The 17,186-nt window shown below is 37.3% G+C and overlaps 1 protein-coding gene across 1 annotated transcript in view; it reads left to right on the top strand.

The window, feature by feature from the left end:
* The window catches only part of STAG1 (STAG1 cohesin complex component), a 504,547-nt gene that overhangs the window by 96,080 nt on the left and 391,281 nt on the right, over window positions 1-17,186 (top strand). The gene's annotated exons all lie outside the window — the stretch shown is intronic.

Below are 17,186 nucleotides of genomic sequence, written 5' to 3'. Positions count from 1 at the left end.
CACCCCTAATTTGACTCTCTCCCCTTCTATCTCCCCTGTGGTGTCCCCCCTGTGGTAACCACAAGTTTTCTATATTTGTGAGTTTGTTTTATATATATATATATTCATCTGTATTAGTTTTTTAATTCCCCATATAAGTTACATATAATATGTTTCTCTTTCTGAGTAAATTCACTAAGCATAGTATTCTCTAAGTCCATTCTCATTGCCGCAAATGGCAGTAGTTTGTTCTTTTTATGTGACTGAGTAACAGGCTGTTGTACCTACACAGCATATCTTCTTAACCCAGTGTCTGTTGATAGGCACTTGGGATGCTTCCATGTCTTGGCTGTTGTAAATAGTGCTGCTGTGACCCCTGGGGTACATGTATCTTTTCAAGCTAAAGTTTACCTCCTTTTTTTCCAGAACATGCCCAGGAGTAGAATTGTTGGATCACATGGTATTTCTATTTTTAGTTTCTTAAAGGGCCCTCCATGCTTTTTCAATGGGCTTTCCTGGTGGCTCAGTGGAATCCACCTGCCAATGCAAGAGACCTGGGTTCAATTCCTGGGTCACGAAGATCCCCTGGAGGAAGAAGGGGCAATCCACTTCAGTATCCTTGCATGGCAAATCCCATAGACCAAGGAGCTTGGTGGGCTCTGGTCCATGGGTCGCAAAAGAGTAGGACCTGACTTAGCAACTAAGCAGCAACAACTTAATGTTTCCATAGTCCTGTTATTAATTGCATTCCTATCAGTACTGTATGGACTCCTTTCTCTCTACATCCTCTTTAACATTTATTATTTATAAACTTTTTGATGATAGCCATTCTGACAGGTATAAGGTGATACCGCATTGTGACTTTGATTTGCATTTCTCAAATAATTAGCAGATGTGCCTGTTAGCCATCTTTCTGTCATCTTTTGAAAAATTCAGCCTCATTCTTTAAAGTTTGTTTAGTCATAAGGATTTATTAAGAACCCATTTCTTCCTGATCATGGCCCCATAGAATCTGTTTTTTCACTGCTTTTATCAAACTGAATAGGCACATATTCCTCCCTCAACAACTAAGAATCTATCATGGATTCTGTGTGTTTTTTCTGTCTTACTGAATTTTGAGTTCCTTAAGAGCAAGCGGCATAATGTTTTTAATAATTAAACTTATTTTTAATTGTAGAATAATTGCTTTACAGTTTTGTGTTGATTTCTGCCGAACATCAACATGAATCAGCCATAGGTACACCTGTGTCCCCTGCCTCTTGATCCTGCCTCCCTCCCCACCCTGCCCCTCTAGGTTGTTACAGAGCCCAGGTTTGAGTTCCCTGAGTCACACAGCAAATTCCCCATGGCTGTCTGTGTTACACATGGTGATATGTTTCCATGTTAACTTTCTTCATACATCGCACACTTTCCTTTTCCCCCCACCCATGTCCATAATGAGACACTCTGTCTCCATTGCTGCCCTGCAAATAGGTCATCAGTACCATCTTTCTAGATTCCATATATATGCATTAGTTTACGGTATTTGTTTTTCTGTTCCTGACTTACTTTGTTCTGTGTAATAGGCTCTAGGTTCATCCATCTCATTAGAACTGACTCAGATGCATTCCTTTTTATGTCTGAGTAGTAGTCCATTGTGGATATGTACCACAGCTTTTTTATCTGTTCATCTGTCAGTGGACATCTAGGTTGCTTCCATATCCTAGCTGTTGTAAACAGTGCTGCAGTGAACATTGGAGTATAGGTGTCATTTTCAATTTTGGTTTCCTCAGGGCATATGGCTAGTAGTGCAATTGCTGGGTCATATGGTGGTTTTATTTCTAGTTTTAAAAGAAACCTCCATACTGTCTTCCATAAAGGGTGTATCAATTTACATTTCCACCAGCAGTGCAAGAGGGTTCCCTTTTCTCGACACCCTCTCCAGCACTTCCTGTTTGTAGATTTTTTGATCATGGCCATTCTGACTGGTGTGAGGTAATACCTCATTGTAGTTTTGACTTGCATTTCTCTAATAATGAATGATGTTGAGCATTTTTTCATGTGTTTATCAGCCATTTCCTATGTCTTCTTTGGAGAAATGTCTATTTAGGTCTTTTGCCTAGTCATTTGAGTAGGTGGTTTGTTTTTCTCATATTGAGTTTTGTGAGCTTCTTAAATATTTTTGAAATTCATCCTTTGTCAATTGTTTCAGTTGCTATTGTTTTCTCCCATTCTAAGGGTTGTCTTTTCACCTTGCTTACAGTTTATTTTGCTATGCAAAAGCTTTTACGTTTAATTAGGTCCCACTTGTTTACTTTTGTTTTTATTTCCATTATTCTAGGAGGTGAGTCATAGAGGATCTTGCTGTGGTTTATGTTACAGACTGTTCTGCCTATGTTTTCCTCTAAGAGTTTTGTAGTTTCTGGTCTTATGTCTTTAATCCATTTTGAGTTTTTCTTTATATATGGTATTAGGAAGCGTTCTAATTTCATTCTTCTACACGTATCTGTCCAGTTTTCCCAGCAGCACTTACTGAAGATACTATCTTTGCCCCATTGTATATTCTTGCCTCCTTTGTCAAAAATAAGGTGTCCATGGTTGCTTGGGCTTATCTCTGGGCTTTCTGTCTTGTTCCATTGGTGTGTATTTCTGTTTTTGCGCCAGTAACATACTGTCTTGATGACTGTAGCTTTGTAGTATAATCTGGAGTTAGGAAAATTGATTCCTCCAGCTCTATTCTTCTTTCTCAAGATTGTTTTGATTATTCTGGATCCTTTTTGTTTCCATATGAATTTTGTTTTCATTTGAGATTTTTTTGTTCTAGTTCTGTGAAAACTGCCATTGGTAATTTGATAGGGATTGCACTGAATCTGTAGATTGCATTTGGTAGTTTCGTCATTTTCACAATATTGATTCTTCTACGTCAGAAACATGGAGTATCTCTCCATCTGTTTATGTCATCTTTGATTTCTTCTATCAGTGTCTTTTTCTGTATACAGCTCATTTGTCTCCTTACGTAGGTTTATTCCTAGATACTTTATTCTTCTTGTTTCAGTGGTGAATGGGATTGATTCCTTAATTTCTCTTTCTGATTTTTCATTGTTAGTGTATAGAAATGCAGGTGATTTCTGTGTAATGATTTTTTTATCCTGCAATGTTGCTAAATTCACTGATTAGCTCTAATAATTTTCTGATAGTATTTTTAGGGCTCCATGTATCATGTTATCTGCAAATAGTGAGAGTTTTACTTCTTTTCTAATCTGGATTCCATTTCCTTTTTCTTCTCTGATTGCCATAGGTAGGACTTCCAAAAAATGATAGTGGTGAGAATGGGCACCTTTGTCTTGTTCCTGATCTTAGAGGTAATACTTGCAGTTTTTCTGCTGAGAATAATGTTTACTCTGGGTTTATCATATATGGTCTTTATTATGTTGAGGTAGATTTCTTCTATGCCCATTTTTTGAGGTTTTTTTTTTTTAAATCGTAAATGGGTACTGAATTTTGTCAAAGGCTTTCTCTACATGTATTGAGAATGTCATATGGTTTTTATCTTTTCGTTTGTTAATATTGTGTGTCACATTGATTGATTTGTGTATATTGAAGGATCCTTGCATCTGTGGGATAAACCCTACTTGACTATGGCAAGCACCGTAATTTAAATATTTCTTGATACCAACATTTTCTAACATTGCCTTGCATTTAGTAGATCAAATACCATTGGGGGTATTTAAATACACTGGGGATATGGAATGGAGGGCTCCAGAAGAATATGGTCTTGTCTTTTTAAGTTTGTGGGATTATTCCCCTGTGAAACTGAGCATATAGCAAACTATTCCAGAATGTCTCCTGGAGACTGTACATTCATCCCTAAACCAGAGAACAGAAGTATGCATTCTGTAGTGAGAAAAGTTTATTATGTTGCTTTTATCTTGAAAATTAGAATTACTGTTAGAAAGTTAGTTTTGCAAATTAATATTGTACAAGCTGATAAAAGAAATAGTGAATTGGAAATAAAAGAATATTGTGGAAATTTTGGCAGACAGGTATGTCAGTTAAGTGTTTGCAATTGTATTCTCTCTTGTATACTTAGTACAGGATGATTCAATGTAAGGAACTTAATTTCCTTGGTGTTCATTTTTACTTATTAGCTATCTTAAAGGTTGATGGCATTTTTAATGCTATTTAAATTTAGAGCAGGCCAATCAATAGCATATTTGTAGTTGGTTAGTTGTATAATTTAATATTTTTAAAGATAATTTTAGAGGGCTATATATTTAAATTTATTTAAATTTAATTTATTCTTAAAATGATAATGGATACGTATTTATAATGCTTTCTTAAAATTTTTATTAAGTTAGATTAATAATAAAGATGAGCAAATGTCTTGACTCTGGCACAAATCCATGTGTTATATTCATGCAGTCTTTGAAGTTTTGTTATTTGTTTCCAGTCTGCTCTGGTCTTGATATAATAATTTATGTAACGTTCTTTTCTCTTAGTTCCATTTTGAGTTTGTAATTTTACTCCTGTTTGTTAGATTTGTCATTTTGCATCTGACTTTGGATTCTGATCAGAACTCTAGCTTGGATCTGTTCAATTGATGCTTTTTTATTTTTCTACATTTTTCCCATAGTACACCTGCCTGTCGAACTCTTGAAACTTAACTCAGAAGGCCTCAACCTTCTCTAGAGAGGAACCAAGGGTGAAGCTTACTGTACTCTGACTTCCTTTTGTAGCTTTGTTGCTGTACAGATATCCAGAAATGAGAAATCTCAGTTAAACTAAAAGGCAGTTTTTATGACAGCTATGTAACTGGTTAGAAATTATAGTGAGAAAAAGATCCCGTGCACAGTAGTTTTAAAAACTTCCCTTGTGATCCAGTGGCTAAGACTCCACACTGCCAGTGCAAGGGGTCTGGGTTTGATCCTTAGTTAGGGAACTAGATCCCACCTGCTGACACTAAGAGTTCACCTACTACAGTTGTTTTTTTTGTGTTTTTTTTTTTTAAAGATCTCACATGGTGCAACTAAAGCCACGTAAATAAATATTTCTTTTTTTTTTAAATAAATATTTCCAACAAACTTATAAATGAACTAGCAATTTACTTACCACTTCAGTGAGCTTCCCTCATGGCTCAGTGGTAAAGAATCCACTTGCCAGTGCAGGAGATGCAAAAGATGCAGTTTGATCCCTGGGTTGGGGAGATCTTCTGGAGAAGGGAATGACAATCCACTCTAGTGTTCTTGCCTAGAAAAGTCCATGGACAGACCATGGAGTTTCAAAGAGTTGGGGCACGAGTGAGCGACTCACACTTTCACTTACCACTTTATTAATATTTTACATTTGCTAATAAGCCACCTTTCTGGGTGCCACGTACTAGAAATTTTCTTAGGAACAAGATGGGAAGACATTTCTCTCCCTAGAAGATCATAAAATCTCCTATAGAGCTAGAAATGCAAATGAATTACTTAAATCGTGTGGTGAATTGCTGTGAACTTAAAACTGCCCTAGGAAACTCAGTCAGGGGATCTGTATCAACCTAGAGGGGTGGGATGGGTAGGGAGATGGGGAGGAGGTTCACGAGGGAGGGGATATATGTACACCTATGGCTGATTCATGTTGAGGTTTGACAAAACAAAATTCTGTAAAGCAATTATCCTTTAATAAAAAAATAAATTGAAAAAGACTAACAGTGGAGTGACAGACGTAAGGAGCTGAAAGAAATTTGTGGAACTATTACTTACAAAATAATACATGATCACACACAGACACACACACATAGTATGCAGCAGAAGGTACTCTCAGTGGTATGTACAACGTGGTATGAAAGCTTATTATAAGTGTGATTCTTAACCCTGCCTAGATTTCAGGAAGTTTAGAGCTTTCAAATTTGCTTCAGGAGTAGTAGGGTTTTATTGGGGATGAGGTAGTATTGGCACATGCACAGAAGCAGAAGAGAATTGGTTTTGTCGTGAAATAGCAAGCACTTTGGAATTAGGAGTAGAGTATTGGGAGAGGAGCAGTGAAAGTTGAGATTGTAGGAGAGTTTTAAGTTTCTTGCTGTTATCTCTTGGTTTTAGAGTTATAAGAACATAAAGTAATGGGAATATAAAAAGTAAAGGGAAAATGTGACTAGATGTGAAGAAGATAAGAAGGAAGAATTTGGGAAATAGTTTGAGGATGTTTAGTGTGGAACTGCATTTTCCAGGGCCAACATGTAAAGTTTTGGCATGGTTTGGTCAAAACAGAAAAAAATTCGAAGCTCTCTGGACATGACAGGAGTCTTATTTTGGCTTGTCATTTTCCCTTACTGCGAGGACATTTATCTGTGTGGTAGAGTTGTATGTATGTATAAGATCACTTGTGGGGGGGCTTTTTCAAACAACTTTCTTCCATTTCTCATATGCTCTGTTCCTCCATCTTATCCCTTAACCCCCTTGCTTGTCCTCCCACCTTCATCTGCCCAACATCTTAATATCACTGCTAAATAAGTCAGTTACTGAGAATACTACTGTCAACTATTTCTGTGTTTGCTTTTAAAGAAAATGCTGCTGATTTTGGTTTGTTAACTATCTGAGAATTCTCATGTTCAGTTTTGCAACTACTGCTTTTAAAAATGTATTTATGTAATACACATGCATGGACACATACTTTTAATTGAACAAATTTTTACTAGGTTTCATTCATTAAGAGTATGCTTTCATGTGTGCTAATTCGCTTCAGTCATATCTGACTCTCTGTGACCCTGTGGACTATAGCCGCTCCAGGCTCCTCTTTGTCCATGGGGTTCTCCAGGCATGAATAGAGTTGGTTGCTATGCCCTCCTGCAGGGGATCTTCCCGACCCAGGGATCGAACCCGCATTTCCTGCATTGACAGGTGTGTTCTTTACCCCCAGTGCCACCTGGGAATCCCCATTAAGAGCGTGGCAGTGAGCAAAAAGAATAGATATTTGGGCCTGCAGAACTTTATGTTTTTATAAACATAGCTTGATCTTAATATTTTTTAAACAGCTACAGGCATTCTTCCAATTATTTCTCTCAGCAACCATATGAAGCTTTTTTTTAGTTTTATTATTCCTGTTTGAGAGGTGGGAATCCGAGGCATAGTGAGTTACAGAGTTAGAAAGCTTAAGGCCCAGATGATCTGGATCCAGGGCCCAAATTCTTGAAGCCCTCTACTATATTTCCTTTTGATTTTAAGGCTTTGTTATCTGGAGATGGTAAAAGAAGGGGATACTTTTTTAGAATATTTGAATAGAAAAAGAGGACTAATGAATGAGTCAGCTTGCTGTTACCCGTGAAATGTCCCATTGAGCACATAATTCAGTTTTGGTGTAAGTTGTCTTGTCTCTTAATATTTGAGATTTTGAGGATTGATGTTTTCTAAAGTTTATTACTTCTCCATTTCCTGTGTCATAATAGTGCCTTTTCCCTATTTCCATCATCTTGTAGTAGGAGTTGCTGTGTAACTTGGACGTTTGAATTCTATTTTAGCATTCTTTTTATTCACTAAAAGAACTAGAAAAATTTTATCATTTATAGGTTTACTTTTACTTAGAAAAAAGATTGGTACTTTGTTTTCTTGATTGAAATCTACTTAAATTCTTTATAGTATGATGTATACATTTATGTATTGGAAAAATTGTTTTCTCTTAATATCTTTAATTTGCTGTCATGAACATGGGTAACAATCATAATTCTAGTTAAAAGAGTAAGTGAGTATAACACTTCTATGTTGGTACAGAGTAGTACTTCAGATCCCACCTGCAACATGGAGGATCTTTGTTGCAAAAGACGCATGGGCTCTCTAGTTGTGTGAGGGCTCAGTTGCCCTATAGCATCTGGGATCCTAGTTTTCTAACCAGGGATCGAATCCTTGTCCCCTGCATTGCAGGGTGGATTCTTAATCTCTGGATCACTGGGGAAGTCCACAGTTTCAGAAACACCATTTTAATCATTGTTTTGCTTTGCAAATCATGTGCCACCCACTACCATCTACCCACGTGTGTATGTATATACACATTCACTGCTAAGAGATTCTCTAAGACAGCTCAGATAAAATTTTAGGAATGATAAAATAGGGGCCTGAATTAATTAGATTGTATGTCTGCCTGTTGAGTGAATTCCTCTGATTAAATAACTAGAACTTTGTACTCCACAGGTTACAATTACTGCCTGTAATTGGAAATAAGCTGTGTGTTAGATATGGCTTTTTAACCCTTATTCTTGAATCAGTTAAGGAGAATTTATAAAACTGGGTGTTATTTAGGCAAGATACAGGCCGGTCATTATATTCTGAATTTTATTTTTCTTCCTCTCATCATCCTTGGCACAGTGCATGGCAAACAGATAGGGGCATTGTGTATTTAAGTAGATGGGGCATTATGCCTCTGTATCTGTGTGTGTACATGTGCTTAAATCCATGTGAGATCAAATAATTGACCAAAGATATAAATTAACTTTGTGGAAAACTTTAATCGGCTAATGTTATTTACTATTTCTAAGAAAAGACTTTAGTTTTAAGAGCAATTTTAGGATCACAGCAAAATTGAATGGAATATACAGAGACTATCCCATATATTCCTTGTCCCCATGTACATACAGTTTTTTCCACTATCAGCATCCTGTACCCAAGTGGTACATACATGAGTTTAACTGATGAACCTACACTGACATGTCCTTATCACCCCGAGTCCATAGTGGAACATTACTGTTTACTTTTGGTGTTGTATAAACTATGGCTTTTTATAACTATATCATGACATGTGTCCATCATTATCATGCAAAAAGTTTTACTGCTGTAACAACCTTCTGTGCTCCACCTGTTATCTCTTCTGCCCTGTAATCCCTGGCAACCACTAGTATTTTTAACATCTCATAGTTTTGCCTTGTCAAGAATGCAGTGTAGTTGAAATCATGGAGTATGTAGCAGTTTCAGATTGACTTCTTTCAGTTACTAATATGCATATGACTTTCCTCTGTGTCTTTTCATGACTTGGTGTCTCGTTCCTTTTAGTACTGAGTAATATTCCAGATGTTCAAGCTGGTTTTAGAAAAGGCAGAGGAACCAGAGATCAAATTGCCATCGTCTGCTGGATCATCGAAAAAGCAAGAGAGTTCCAGAAAAACATCTATTTCTGCTTTACTGACTGTGCCAAAGCCTTTGACTGTGTGGATCATAATAAACTGTGGAAAATTCTGAAAGAGATGGGAATACCAGACCACCTGAACTGCCTCCTGAGAAACCTATGTGCAGGTTAGGAAGCAACAGTTAGAACTGGACATGGAACAACAGACTGGTTCCAAATAGGAAAAGGAGTACATCAAGGCTGTATATTGTCACCCTGCTTATTTAACTTATATGCAGAGTACATCATGAGAAACGCTGGGCTGGATGAAGCACAAGCTGGAATCAAGATTGCCAGGAGAATTATCAATAACCTCAGATATGCAGATGACACCACCCTTATGGCAGAAAGTGAAGAAGAACTAAAGAGCCTCTTGACGAAAGTGAAAGAGGAGAGTGAAAAAGTTGGCTTAAAGTTCAACATTCAGAAAACTAAGATCATGGCATCTGGTCCCATCACTTCATGGGAAATAGACGGGGAAACAGTGGAAACAGTGTCAGACTTTATTCTTTTGGGCTCCAAAATCACTGCAGATGGTGATTGCAGCCATGAAATTAAAACATGCTTACTCCTTGGAAGGCAAGTTATGACCAACCTAGATAACATATTAAAAAGTAGAGATATTACTTTGCCAACAAAGGTCCGTCTAGTCAAGGCTATGGTTTTTCCAGTGGTCATGTATGGATGTGAGAGTTGGATTATGAAGAAAACTGAGCACCGAAGAGTTGATGCTTTTGAACTGTGGTGTTGGAGAAGACTCTTGAGAGTCCCTTGGACTGCAAGGAGATGCAACCAGTCCCTCCTAAAGGAGATCAGTCCTGGGTGTTCATTGGAAGGACTGATGCTGAAGCTGAAACTCTGATACTTTGGCCACCTCATGTGAAGAGTTGACTCATTTGAAAAGACCCTAATGCTGGAAGGGATTGGGGCAGGAGGAGAAGGGGATGACAGAGGATGAAATGGCTGGATGGCATCACCAACTCGATGGACATGAGTTTGAGTAAACTCCGGGAGTTGGTGATGGACAGGGAGGCCTGGCATGTGCTGCGTTTCATGGGGTCGCAAAGAGTAGGACATGACTGAGCAACTGAACTGAACTGAACTGAATATTCCATTGTCTGCATGTACCGCCGTTTATTTATCCATTCACCTCCTGAAGAACATCTTGGTTCCTTCCATGTTTTCACAATTTTGAATAAAACTACTGAACATCTTTATGTAGGTTTATGTGTGGAGATGAGTTTTTACTTCCTGTGGATATATACTTTGGAGTGTGATTGCTGGAACATATGGTAAGAATATATGGAGTTTGTTAGAAACTGCCAGACTGTCATCCAAAGTTGCTGTACCATTTTGCTTTCCTGCCAGCAGTGTATTTCTGTTGTTCCATTTACTTGGCAGCATTTGGTTTTGTCAGTCTTTTGGCTTTTCATCATTCTGAGTGTAGAAGTATCTTACGGTTTTTTAATTTGCAGTTCTCTAATGACATAGGATGTTAGGTATCTTTTCTTATGCTTCTATACCAGCTGTGTAGTTTCTTTTGTGAGGTGTTGTTTGAGTCTTATGCCCATATTTTAAGCAGGTTATTTGTTTTCAAATTGAGTTTTAAGACTTCTTTGTATATTTTTGATACTTAAGCTCTTAGAAAGACTAAAAATATATTGAAAATATTAAACAGAAATGTCTAGAGAAATATTATTTCCCTGTCTGTGACTTGTCTTTTCATTTTCTTGACAGTCCTTTGCTCAGCAGAAGTTTTTAATTCTAGTAAGTCCAGTTTAACAATCATTTTTCCCTCATAGTTTGTGCCTTTGGTGTTTTATCTAAAAAGTCATCACCATATGACTAAAAAGTCATCACCATACTCAAGGTCATCTGGATTTTCCTGTATGTTATCTTAAGAGTTTTACTTTTGAGTTTATATTTAGTTCTTTGATCCATGTTGAGTTAATTTTTTGAAGGGTATAAGATCTGTTTAGATTCTTCTTTTTCTTCCCACATGGATATCCAATTTTAGCATCACATGTTGAAAAGATGTTTTCTCCATTATATCACTTTTGTTCAGTTGTCAAAGATCAATTGACTATATTTGGGTGGGTCGACTTCTGGGCTATCTGTATTATTTTATTAATCTAGTTATCTATTTTTTCGCCACTATCACAGTCTTGATTACTATAGACATATTAAAGCAAATCTTAAATTCTGATATTATAGTCTTGTAATTTTGTTCTTGTTTTTGAATATTGTTTTGGCTATTCTAGATCTTTTGCCCTCCAAATCAACTTTAGCACCAGTTTTCGATATATAGAAATTAGCTTGTTATGCAATCAACAGTGAATATGTTGAATCTACGGACCAAGATGGGACTGACATCTTGACAATATTGCGTCTTCCTGTCTGAACCAGAAATAGCTATCTGCTTATTTAGTTCTTGGGCTTCTCAGGTGGTGCAGTGGTACAGAATCCACTTGCCAGTGCAGGAGATTCAGAGGACACAGGTTCCATCCCTGGGTTGGGAAGATCCCCCTAGAGTAGGTTATGGTAACATGCTCCAATATTCTTGTCTGAAAAATTTCATGGACAGAGGAACCTGGCAGGCTGTAGTCCATGGGATCACAAAGAATCAAGACGCAACTGAGCACACATTTAGTTCTTAGATTTCTTTCATTGGAATTTTGGAGTTTTCCTTGTCTAGATCTTGTCCATAATTTTTTTGGATTTATATCCAAATGTTTCTCTTTTTTCAGTGCTGATGTAAATGGTTAGATGGATAGACAACATTCCCAAATCAGTAGACATGAATTTGAGCAAACTCTGGTAGATAGTGGAGGACAGAGGAGCCTGGTGTGCTGCAGTCCTTGGGGTAGCAAAGACTCAGACATGACATAGCGACTGAACAATATAAATGGTGTATTAATTTCAAATTTCATTTGTTCATTTTATATATGAAAAATGGCTTTTCAGTTTTTTCAGGTTTTCTGTATAGATCTGCATACAAAGAAAGTTTGATTTCTTCCTTCCCAGGCTGTATACCTTTTATTTTCTTTTCTTATTGCTTTAGCTTGAATTTCTAGTACAGTGAGCAAAAGGAGTGGTAAAAGATATCTTTGCTTCTTTCTTAAGAGGGCTAGTTCTCCCCATTATGTATGTGTTAGGTGTAAGTTCAGGAAGTTCCCATTTATTTTAGTTTAGTGAAAGTTCTTTTAAAAATTATGAATGTGTGTTGGATTTTATAAAATGTTTTTCCTGAATTTATTGATATGACTGTGTGGCTTTACTTCTTTGCCTCTTGTTGTAATGGGTTCCATTATTTGATTTTCAAATTTTAACTAAACATGTGTACCTGGGTTAAAGGACTTTACTGGTGGCTCAGATGGTAAAGAATCTGCCTGCAATGAAGGAGACCAGGGTTCTATTCCTAGGTCAGGAAGATTCCTTAGAGAAAAAAATAGCAACCCTCTCCAGTATTCTTGCCTGGAGAATCCCATGGACAGAGGAGCCTGGAAGACTACAGTTCATGGGGTTCGTTTCTAAGACAAACCATTCAGTATCACAGTAATCCAAGTCTATGCCCGAATCACTGATGCTGAAGAAGCTGAAGTTGAACGGTTCTATAATTACCTAAAAGACCTTTTAGAACACACACACACACACACACACACACACACACACACACACAAGTCATTTTCATCATAGGAGACTAGAATGCAAAAGTAGGAAGTCAAAAGATACCTGGAGTAATAGGCAAGTTTGGCTTTGGCATAAAATAAAGTAGGGCAAAGGCTAACAGAGTTTTGCCATGAGAATGCACTGGTTATAGAAACACCCTTTGCCAACAACACAAGAGACGACTCTGCACATGTGCAGCAGCAGATGGTCAGTACCAAAATCAGATTGATTATATTCTTTGCAGCCAAAGACAAAGAAATTCTATACAGTCAGCAAAAGCAAGACTGGGAGCTGAATGTGGCTCAGATCATGAACACCTTATTAAAAAATTCAGACTTAAATTGAAGAAAGTAGGGAAAACCACCAGACCGTTCATGTATGACCTGAGTCAAATCCCTTACAATTATACAGTGGAAGTGACAAAGAGATTCATGGAATTAGCTCTGATAGAGTGCCTGAAGAACTATGAACAGAGTTTTGTGACATTGTTCAGGAGGCAGTGATCAAAACCATCCCCTAAACACGCAAACAGGCAGAATGGTTGCCTGAGGAGTCCTTACAAATACTGAGAAAAGAGGAGAAGCTAAAGGCAAAGGAGAAATGCAAAGATATACTCATCTGAATGCAGAGTTAAAGACTAGCAAGGAGAGATAAGAAAGCCTTCCTTATTGATCAGTGCAAAAAAATAGAGGAAAACAATAGAGTGGGAAAGACTAGAGAGCTCTCAAAGAAAATTATAGAGATACCAGAGCATTTCATCCAAATATGGACATAATAAAGGACAGAAATGGTATAGACCCAACAGAAGCAGAAGATACTAAAAAAAAGGTGACAAGAGTACAAAGAAGAACTATACAAAAAAGATCTTAATGACCCAGATAACCACGATGATGTGATCACTCACCTTGAGCCAGACATCCTGGAGTGTGAAGTCAAGTGGGCCTTAGGAAGCATCACTACAAACAAAGGTAGTGGTGTTGATGGAATTCCAGATGAGCTATTTCACATCCTGAAAGATGATGCTGTGAAAGTGCTGCACTCAGTATGCCAGCAAACTTGGAAAACTCAGCAGTGGCCACAGGAGTGGGAAAGATCAGTTTTTATTCTAATCCGAAAAAGGGGCAGTGCCAAAGAGTGTTCGAACTACTGCACAGTTGCACTCTTTTCTCATGATAGCAAAGCTCAAAATTCTCCAAGTGAGACTTCAATGGTATGTGAACTGAGAACTTCCAGATGTTCAAGCTGGATTTAGAAAAGGCAGAGGAACCAGAGATCAAACTGACATTGGTTGGATCACTGAAAAAGAAGAGAGTTCCCGAGAAACATCTGGAACATCTGCTTTATTGCCTATACCAAAGCCTTAGACTTTGTGGATCACAAGAAACTATGGAAAATTCTTAAAGAGATGGGAATACCAGATCACCTTGCCTGCCTCCTCAGAAACCTGTGTTCGGGTCAAGAATCAATAGTAAGTACTGGACATGGAACAACAGATTGGTTCCAGGTTGGGAAGGGAGTTATTTCAAGACTATATGTTGTCACCCTACTTACTTAACTTACATACAGAGTATCATGTGAAATGCTGGATTGGGTGAAGCACGAACTAGAATCAAGATTGCCAGGATAGATATCAACAATCTCAGATATGCAGATGACACCACCCTTATGGCAGAAAGTGAAGAACTAAAGAGCCTCTTGATGAAAGTGAAAGAGGAGAGTGAGAAAGTTGGCTAAAACTCAATATTCAGAAAACTAAAATCATGCCATCCGGTTCCATCACTTCATGATAAATAGGTGGGGAAACCATCTAAGCAGTGGCTGCAGCCATGAAATTAAAAGACACTTGCTCCTTGGAAGAAAAGCTGTGGCCAACTTAGACAGCATATTAAAAAGCAGAGACTTTACCAACAAAGGTCCTTCTAGTCAGAGCTGTGGTTTTTTCCAGTAGTCATGTATAGTTGTGAGAGTTGGACCATAAAGAAAGCCGAGTGCCAAAGAATTAATGCTTTTGAACTGTGGTGTTGGGGAAGACTCGTGAGAGTCCCTTGGACTGCAGGGAGGTCAAACCAGTCCATCCTAAAGGAAATCAGTCCTGAATATTCATTGGAAGGACTAATGCTGAAGCTGAAGCTTCAGTATTTGCTACCTGATGTGAAGAACTGACTTATTGGAAAAGACTGTGATGCTGGGAAAGATTGAAGGCAGGAGGAGAAGGGCTGACGGAGGATGAGATGGTTGGATGGCATTACCGAATCAACGGGCATGAGTTTGAGGAAGCTCTGAGAGTTGGCGATGGACAGGGAAGCCTGGATTGCTGTAGTTCGTGGGGTTGCTCATGACTGAGCAACTGAACTGAACTGTACCTGGGATAAATCTCATTTGCTTGTGGTGCATAATTTTTTAAATACATTTAAAAGTTTTGATTTGCTATTATTTTGTTGAGGGTTTTACATCTGTGTTGACGAGAGATAGTGGTCTGTAATTTTCTTGCAGTGTGTTTGTCTAATTTTGATGTTAGGGTAATACTGTCTCATAAAATGAGGTAGGAAGTATCTCCTCTCCTTTCATCTTCTGGAAGATATGGTAGAGAATTGGTTATAGCTTCTTCCTTAAATGTTTGTTATAATTTACCAGTGAACCTATCTGGGTTTGGTTCTTTATGTTGTGGCAGGTTTTAAAATATTGATGCAACTTCTTTTATAGATACAGGCCAGTTTATATTGCCTGTTTCTTGTGAGTTTTGGCATATTTTATCTTTCAAAGAATTGGGTCCATTTCATTTCAGTTTCACATCTTGTGAGTATACTCATAGTATTCTGTTGTTACCCTTTTTGTGTTGTCATTTTCTGTAATGGTATTCCATTTTTTATTTCTGATATTGTGTCCTTTTTTCTTAGTTAGCCTAGGTGGATGTTTATTGATGTTTATTGATCTTTTCAAAGAATCAGTATTTGGTTTTAGTCACTTCCATCATGTTGTTGATTTACTCTTTTACAAGTTCTTTGACTTTTGCTCTAGTTTTTATTATTTCTTTTCTAATGCTTAGTTTTTATTTACTTTGCTGCCCCGCCCCGCCCCCCCCTTTCTTAGGTTGGAAGCTTAGACAATTGGTTTTAGATTTTCTTTTTTTCTGCTACATGCAGTCAGTGCTATAAATTCTCTCCAAGCTGCTTTGGCTGCATCCTAAAAATTTTGATGAGTTGTATTTTCATATTCATTCAGTTGAAATGTTTTTAAATTTCTGTTGAGATTTCTCCTTTGACTCGTGCTATTTAGAAGCCTGTTGTTTAATTTCCAGGTGTTTTGTGATTTTTCCAACTATCTATTAATGATTTCTAATTTAATTCCATTTTAGCCTGAGAGCATGGATTGTATGATTTCTGCTTTTTCAGATTTGTTAAAGAATTTTTTATGGTCCAGAATGTTATCTGTTCTGATGAATGTTCCATGTGAGCTTGAGAGGAATGTGAATTCTGCTGTTGTTGAATGAAACAGTTTAAAGATGTCAATTAAATCCAGTTGATTGTGTTATAGAGTTCACTTGTGTCTTTATTGATTTTCTGCCTACTTTTTACTATTTTTGTTGCCATTCTTTATCCCTCAGAAGTTTGACAAAATAAGAACAACTCTTTTACATTCTAAGTGTGAGAACTGATGGGAGAAGTGAAAGAGTTAGGAGCCCTGAAAAGAAGTAATCAGCTCAGCTTAGAAGATAACCTTGGGAATGATGAGAAGTGTACCTTTAGAGTGAGATATATATATATATATATATATATATATATATATAAAATATATGGCATAATATATAAGAGCATATTATATATACTCTTTCCAGTGTAGTATCTTTCCAGGTTGCTCAGTGGTAGAGGCTGCCTGCCAGTGCAGGAGATTATCATTTGATCCCTAGGTCAGGAAGATCCTTGGAGGAGGGCAAGGCAGTTCATTCCAGTATTTTTCCCTGGAAAAAACCCCATGCACAGATGAGCCTCGTGGGCTATAGTTGGGTTGCAAAAAGTTAGACACTACTGAGCATGCATGCATCTTTAAAACCAACATAATTCAGAAAGAATGGGGAATTTTCTTTATTGAAAGTGAAATTTAGCACAGTGTCTAGCATGTAGCTAGATGCTTTAGTGAGTGTTGGCTGTTATCAGTAAAGAGAAAAAACAATAGCAAGTTAGTTACAGAGTGATACCAATTTATGGGTGACTACCTATAAAAACGAAATAGAGGACTATATGACCAATGATGAATTTATAAGATTGCTGGAATGATTGAGAAATGTTTAGAATGGCTTATGAAAAATGTAGTAAGTACAAACGAGTTTTTTTTGATTGCTTAACCGATTTTAATAACATGGCGTAAAGCCCCTACACTTGATGTAATTGTAATGCAAAATACATTATGAATGTAGATGAATTCATGAATAT

This window comes from Dama dama, chromosome 19 (genome assembly GCF_033118175.1).
Source record: "Dama dama isolate Ldn47 chromosome 19, ASM3311817v1, whole genome shotgun sequence".
Classification (NCBI taxonomy): Eukaryota; Metazoa; Chordata; class Mammalia; order Artiodactyla; family Cervidae; genus Dama; species Dama dama.
This window is presented reverse-complemented; position numbering and strand designations above follow the sequence as displayed.